This window comes from Tamandua tetradactyla, chromosome 4 (genome assembly GCF_023851605.1).
Source record: "Tamandua tetradactyla isolate mTamTet1 chromosome 4, mTamTet1.pri, whole genome shotgun sequence".
NCBI lineage: Eukaryota > Metazoa > Chordata > Mammalia > Pilosa > Myrmecophagidae > Tamandua > Tamandua tetradactyla.
In genome coordinates, this window is record NC_135330.1 from 143,852,588 (window position 1) to 143,860,834 (window position 8,247).

An 8,247-nucleotide genomic window follows, 5' to 3' on the forward strand; every position below is an offset into this window, starting at 1 on the left:
AACCAAAAAAGAGGTTTCTGATTCTCAGTGTTACTATTTACCTCTTCTTTCCAGCAAAGAGATGGGGTGACCGTACCTGGCATTAACTCAAGTCTGTTTGCTTACTTTCTTGTTCACAAAGTAGAGACACATGCCTCCATAATTGCATCTGTCAATTTGATTGGCAGCATATCACTACAGCTCTGTGTAAGAATATTTATAATACATAAAAGTACCATAAAAGTCTTTTGAAATAAATTCCAACTTTTGTCAAAACAAGACTGTTTCTATTGAATAATTCTTGGAAAGCCTAATTAATGATTCAGAAATTTAGATAGTAAGGACATTATATGTAACAATGTTATCCTTTGAGTATGTGTAAATTAAATATTTAGAAATTTAAATTTCTCTCCTAATATATCTGTTTAAGGTTGAAAGTAGAAAAAAAATATTAAAACAATTTAGATGTTACCTCAAATTATAATAGAGCTGTTCCAACATCACTAAACATCACAGACAGAAAAGAATAAAGGCAAAAAGAGAGGAAAACTTTATCCTTTCCACCCAAACTGCATAACCATGTTTGGCCAGAAGGAACAAAAACCCTGAATGAACAAAGAAGAGGCAGTGATGTTGCAAGTGGTCATGGGAATAGACGTTTCAATGTCGGAGTGATAGGGAGTTAACACTCTGCTGAGCGACTCCTTCCCTCGCTTTGCTGTTAAAAACAAAGTACTGAAAACCCGTGTGACAAAACTGACTTGTTACTTATTTGTAAAACATACCTCAAGTGCTATATCTATCTTTAAAATACAACTCTATTTCACTTGTCCCTGCAGCTGTCCCTATTTTTAATTTTCCTTCCCCAGAATTACTCCTTGAAAAAAAAAAAATGAACAAAGAAAGAAAAAGAATCAATATCCTTCATGAATATAGGAAAAAATCCTAACAAAATGCTAGTATACAAATCCAGTGACATGTAAAAATTTCAATACATCACAAAAATAAGATTTAATTCTTTAAATATCAATCAGTATAATTATAGCACTACATTACCAAAATAGAGGAAAATCATACAATACCTCTAAAAATGTTGAAAATAACTTGATAAAGTTAAAGCTTTTTGTAAGAAAACCAGTAAACTGAAATATTTATAAAAAGTAAAGGAACTGTCATCCTTAATTGGGCATTATCACCCTGAGAGTGAGGATACACTATCACCACTTCTATTCAACAAGTATCTTAGCCGATAAAGTAAGGCAAGGAAAAGGAGTAAGGAATAAATAATTAGAAAAGAAAAAATAAAACTGTCATTATCTGCAAGCAGTGTAAATAGAAAATACAAAAGGATCTATATAGAAACCATTTGAAATAATTAAATATTGCAGGATCAACAGATACAATGACCAATAAAAATAAATTGCATTTCAATACACTATCACCCAAAATGGAAAATACTAATAATATTTGGGAATTACTACCTATAGTTTAGAATGGAGTTTATAAAAAAGTAATCCTGACATTACAGCAATAAGCATGCCTCAGATGAGGACTGTATGTGACGGCATGCCAGTTCATGAGCCAGTTTTCCTCATAGGATTAGACAAGTATTCACATTACCTTATATATTCCTACAAGATCATTTACAATCTATGTGCAGATAGTTGATAAAATTCAACATTCATGATTTAATAGAAACTCTAAAAATGAGGAGGTACTGTTTAAACATTAATAGAATATATACTTCAAATAACATAACAATTAAGGATGAACATTTGAGGCTTTCTCATCAACAGCATGAACTTCCAGAATTAATCATGGTTGGCCCCATTGCCTCTACTGTTAATATTGGTCTGAAATATCTTAGTCAATATAATAAGATTAGAAGCAAATATGAGAGAAATAAAAAATAAAAGTCCGTTGGGAAAAGTATCATAAAACATGAAAAATAAAAACGAGCATTTGTTGTCAAATGAAACTGAATGTATATGCCAGTTTTGCCATTTGATGTCTCCCATGAAATTATTTACCACTATAAGTCTCAATTTGATCATTTGTAAATGTCAGTGGCAATAGAATTTATCACAAAAAATTATCGCAGATGCTTAAGATGAGTCATGTACATTTCTAAGTAGTTTATTTATATTAATTCAGCTGATACAAAATACTCCCAGTAAGGGTAGTAGTGGGATTTGGACCCAGGCAGTTTAATTCCATGATCTGTGCTCCTAAGTACTACATACACTATTCATTAATTTATTATTATTTATACAGTAATTACTTATTGACTGCTTACTATATCCAGGGCATTGTTGTTAGTGTTTGAACTATATGAGTGAACAAAACAGACAAATAATACTATTCTCATGTAGTTGTGTATTTAGAATATAGAGTGTACCTTGTAGCCAGAAAAAAGAGATAGAAAATATGCTATATCCATAAGTAACAAAAAAGTATATAAGAATTAAAATTTAGAAAACAAAATGTTAAAATTATACCATTTACAATAGCACCAAAAAGCAAAACTACCTAGGGGTAAATGTAAGAAAAGTTATTAAAAACCTCTATTTAAAAAACTATAAAACATTAAAATAAAGACCTACACAGGAGAAATTATACCCTATATAAAAGGAGGGATATTCTATTACGCATGGATAAAGAAACTTGATTTTATGAAGAAGTCAGTTTTCCTCAAACTACTAGTAGATTCTATGATTCCATACAATCCCAATAAAAATCCCAGAAATTTGGGGAGGAAATTGGCAAACTGATTCTAAGATTTATATAGAAGTGCCACAAGCTAAGACATGTTTTAGAAGAAAGAGGAAGAGGAAGAGGAAGAAGAGGAAGATGGATTGAAGGAAAAGGAAAGGAAAGAGGAGAGAAAGGGGAGGAGGACAAAATTGAAGAATTTACGCTACAGGAAATCATGCCTTATATAAAACACTAATAATTGAGACACTGAGGTATTAATGCAAGGATAGACAAATAAATCATTGGAACTGAATAGGGTGTCCAGAAACATCCACACACTTATACCAACCCCTGAATTTTAAACATAGTGCCAAGGTGCTCACTTCAGTAGTACATATACTAAAATTAGAATGATACAGAGAGATTAGCATGGCCCCTGTGCAAGGATGACACGCAAATTTTAGGAAAAAAATAGTGCAAAGGATAGAGGATTGCCTTTTTTAAAAAACAGCCTGATCAACTGAATATCCATAAGAACAAATATGAACAATGATATTTTCAGATATACAAATACTAATACTAGTTGCATCAATGATCTCAATATCAAAAGTGAAACAATAAATAGTGTAAAAGTAACAGTAGACTATCTTTCACAACCTTGCTTTGGGCAAGGATGTTTTAAGCAGGAACCAAAAAAATTTAAACTTAAAAGAAAAGATTGACAGATTGGACTAAAATAAAACTAAGAACTTCTGTTCATCAAAAGGCACTATCAAGAAACTGGAAAGGCATACCACAAAGACAAGATATTTGTGGCACTTAGAGCAAATAAAGGACTCAATACAAAAGATAAAATTACTTTTACAACTCAGTAAAGACAGATAATGCAATAAAAAAATGGCTGAAAGACAGCCACTTCACAAAAGAATACATCCAAATGAATATTAACAAAAAGGTGCATCAAATTAATAGTAATGTGCATCACAATAAAAGAAAGTGGTGGGGCATCACAATAAATAAAAATCAAATATAATAGCACTGTACACAAACCAGAATGACTAAAATTAAAGATAAAGAAAACTAATGATCCTAAATGTTGACAAGAACGTGAAGAAACTGAACTCTCAGAACTGCTGTGGAGTACACTGATTCAATCATTTTGGAAAACTGTGGTTAAAAAAAATGGTGCAAAAAACACATACTCCTGATTTTATAATGTTTTCTTATTGTGAAATACAACATATATACAAGAAAGCAATAAGTTTCCAAGTACATTTTTAAAAGTTGTTATAGAACAGATTTTAAAGTTTGGTATGGGTTATACTTCCACAATTTTAGGTTTTTTCTTCTAGCCTCTCCATGAAACTGGAGGCCAACAGAAATATCAATATAATGATTCAACAGTCATACTCATTTGTTAAATCCTATCTTTTCTATTCCACTCCTCTTTTTTGTGAAAAATAACATATATACAAAAAAAAAAAAGCAATAAATTTCAAACCACACTGCAACAATTGTAGAACAGATTTCAGAGTTCGGTATCGGTTACAATTCCACAATTTTAGGGTTTTGCTTCTAGCTGCTCTAAGCTACTAGAGACTAACAGAAATATCAATATAGTGATGCAGCAATCACACTCACTTGTTAAACCCTATGTACTCTGTAAATTCCACCATCACTTTTGATCTTTCTCTCGCCCTTTTAGGGCTATTTGGGCTATTCCCACTCTGACTTTTTCATGTTGGAAGAGGCTGTCAATAATATGGGGTAGGGGAATGGAACTAGTTGATGTTCTTGAGAGGCTGGCTCCTGTGCATTGCAGGACTTATCTGGTCCAAGGACACATCTAGACGTTGTAGGTACCATGCTGTTTTGAACCACTGTGACTTTGTAATAATTTTTAAAGTCAGGAAGTGTAAATCCTCCCACTTTGTTCTGTTTTTGGATTTATTTATTTATTTATTAATTTATTTATTGGCATGGGCAGGCTCTGGGTATTAAACCTGGGTCTCCATCTTGGCAGGCGAGATTTCTTGCCGCTGAATCACGTTGCACCACGTTAGTTACTATTTTGCATGGAATTTTTTCCTTAATTGACTCCTGAGGTCATTGCTTGTGTATAGAAATATTACTGATTTTTTTTATTAATTAATGGAAAAAAAAGAAATTAACCCAACATTTAGAAATCATACCATTCCACATATGCAATCAGTAATTCTTAACATCATCACATAGATACATGATCATCGTTTCTTAGTACATTTGCATCGGTTTAGAAGAACTAGCAACACAACAGAAAAAGATATAGAAAGTTAATATAGAGAAAAAAAATAAAAGTAATAACAATAGTAAAAAAAAAAAAAACACCTATAGCTCAGATGCAGCTTCATTCAGTGTTTTAACATGATTACTTTACAATTAGGTATTATTGTGCTGTCCATTTTTGAGTTTTTGTATCTAGTCCTGTTGCACAGTCTGTATCCCTTCAGCTCCAATTACCCATCATCTTACCCTGTTTCTAACTCCTGCTGGAATCTGTTACCAATGACATATTCCAAGTTTATTCTCGAATGTCGGTTCACATCAGTGGGACCATACAGTATTTGTCTTTTAGTTTTTGACTAGACTCACTCAGCATAATGTTCTCTAGGTCCATCCATGTTATTACATGGTTCATAAGTTTATCCTATCTTAAAGCTGCATAATATTCCATCGTATGTATATACCACAGTTTGTTTAGCCACTCGTCTGTTGATGGACATTTTGGCTGTTTCCATCTCTTTGCAATTGTAAATAACGCTGCTATAAACATTGGTGTGCAAATGTCCGTTTGTGTCTTTGCCCTTAATTCCTTTGAGTAGATTCCCAGCAATGGTATTGCTGGGTCGTATGGCAATTCTATATTCAGCTTTTTGAGGAACCGCCAAACTGCCTTCCACAGTGGTTGCACCATTTGACATTCCCACCAACAGTGGATAAGTGTGCCTCTTTCTCCGCATCCTCTCCAGCACTTGTCATTTTCTGTTTTGTTGATAATGGCCATTCTGGTGGGTGTGAGATGATATCTCATTGTGGTTTTGATTTGCATTTCTCTAATGGCCAGGGACATTGAGCATCTCTTCATGTGCCTTTTGGCCATTTGTATTTCTTCTTCTGGTAGGTGTCTGTTCAAGTCTTTTTCCCATTTTGTAATTGGGTTGGCTGTCTTTTTGTTGTTGAGTTGAACAATCTCTTTATAAATTCTGGACACTAGACCTTTATCTGATATGTCGTTTCCAAATATTGTCTCCCATTGTGTAGGCTGTCTTTCTACTTTCTTGATGAAGTTCTTTGATGCACAAAAGTGTTTAATTTTGAGGAGCTCCCATTTATTTATTTCCTTCTTCAGTGCTCTTGCTTTAAGTTTAAGGTCCATAGAACTGCCTCCAATTGTAAGATTCATAAGATATCTTCCTACATTTTCCTCTAACTGTTTTATGGTCTTAGACCTAATGTTTAGATCTTTGATCCATTTTGAGTTAACTTTTGTATAGGGTATGAGATATGGGTCTTCTTTCATTCTTTTGCATATGGATATCCAGTTCTCTAGGCACCATTTATTGGAGAGACTGTTCTGTCCCAGGTGAGTTGGCTTGACTGCCTTATCAAAGATCAAATGTCCATAGATGAGAGGGTCTATATCTGAGCACTCTATTTGATTCCATTGGTCGATATATCTATCTTTATGCAATACCATGCTGTTTTGACCACTGTGGCTTCATAATATGCCTTAAAGTCAGGCAGCACGAGACCTCCAGCTTCGTTTTTTTTCCTCAAGATGTTTTTAGCAATTCAGGGCACCCTGCCCTTCCAGATAAATTTGCTTATTGGTTTTTCTATTTCTGAAAAATAAGTTGTTGGGATTTTGATTGGTATTGCATTGAATCTGTAAATCAATTTAGGTAGGATTGACATCTTAACTATATTTAGTCTTCCAATCCATGAACACGGTATGCCCTTCCATCTATTTAGGTCTTCTGTGATTTCTTTTAACAGTTTTTTGTAGTTTTCTTTATATATGTTTTTTGTCTCTTTAGTTAAATTTATTCCTAGGTATTTCATTCTTTTAGTTGCAATTGTAAATGGGATTCGTTTTTTGATTTCCCCCTCAGCTTGTTCATTACTATTGTACAGAAATGCTACAGATTTTTGAATGTTGATCTTGTAACCTGCTACTTTGCTGTACTCATTTATTAGCTCTAGTAGTTTTGTTGTGGATTTTTCTGGGTTTTCGACCTATAGTATCATATCGTCTGCAAACAGTGATAGTTTTACTTCTTCCTTTCCAATTTTGATGCCTTGTATTTCTTTTTCTTGTCTAATTGCTCTGGCTAGAACCTCCAACACAATGTTGAATAATAGTGGTGATAGTGGACATCCTTGTCTTGTTCCTGATCCTAGGGGAAAAGTTTTCAATTTTTCCCCATTGACGATGATATTAGCTGTGGGTTTTTCATATATTCCCTCTATCATTTTAAGGAAGTTCCCTTGTATTCCCATCTTTTGAAGTGTTTTCAACAGGAAAGGATGTTGAATCTTGTCAAATGCCTTCTCTGCATCCGTTGAGATGATCATGTGATTTTTCTGGTTTGATTTGTTGATATGGTGTACTACATTAATTGATTTTCTTATGTTGAACCATCCTTGCATATCTGGGATGAATCCTACTTGGTCATGATGTATAATTCTTTTAATGTGTTGTTGGATACGATTTGCTAGAATTTTATTGAGGATTTTTGCATCTATATTCAATAGAGAGACTGGTCTGTAGTTTTCTTTTTTTGTAATATCTTTGCCTGGTTTTGGTATGAGGGTAATGTTGGCTTCATAGAATGAATTAGGTAGTTTTCCCTCCACTTCTATTTTTTTGAAGAGTTTGAGGAGAGTTGGTACTAATTCTTTCTGGAATGTTTGATAGAATTCACATGTGAAGCCGTCTGGCCCTGCACTTTTCTTTTTAGGAAGCTTTTGAATGACTAATTCAATTTCTTTACTTGTGATTGGTTTGTTGAGGTCATCTATGTCTTCTTGAGTCAAAGTTGGTTGCTCATGTCTTTCCAGGAACCCGTCCATTTCATCTAAATTGTTGTATTTATTAGCGTAAAGTTGTTCATAGTATCCTGTTATTACCTCCTTTATTTCTGTGAGGTCAGTAGTTATGTCTCCTCTTCCATTTCTGATCTTATTTATTTGCATCTCTCTCTTCTTCTTTTTGTCAATCTTGCTAAGGGCCCATCAATCTTATTGATTTTCTCATAGAACCAACTTCTGGTCTTATTGATTTTCTCTATTGTTTTCATGTTTTCAATTTCATTTATTTCTGCTCTAATCTTTGTTATTTCTTTCCTTTTGCTTGCTTTGGGATTAGTTTGCTGTTCTTTCTCCAGTTCTTCCAAGTGGACAGTTAATTCCTGCATTTTTGCCTTTTCTTCTTTTCTAATATAGGCATTTAGGGCAATAAATTTCCCTCTTAGCACTGCCTTTGCTGCGTCCCATAAGTTTTGATATGTTGTGTTTTCATTTTCATTCGCCTCG

At 33.5% G+C, this 8,247-nt stretch overlaps 1 non-coding gene across 1 annotated transcript; it reads left to right on the forward strand.

Annotated features, from left to right (window-relative positions):
• Positions 1 to 3,048: 3,048 nt before the first annotated feature.
• Positions 3,049 to 3,154, forward strand: LOC143681892 (U6 spliceosomal RNA). Its single transcript, XR_013174943.1, has one exon. It is a non-coding gene; the product is annotated as a U6 spliceosomal RNA (small nuclear RNA).
• Positions 3,155 to 8,247: the final 5,093 nt, after the last annotated feature.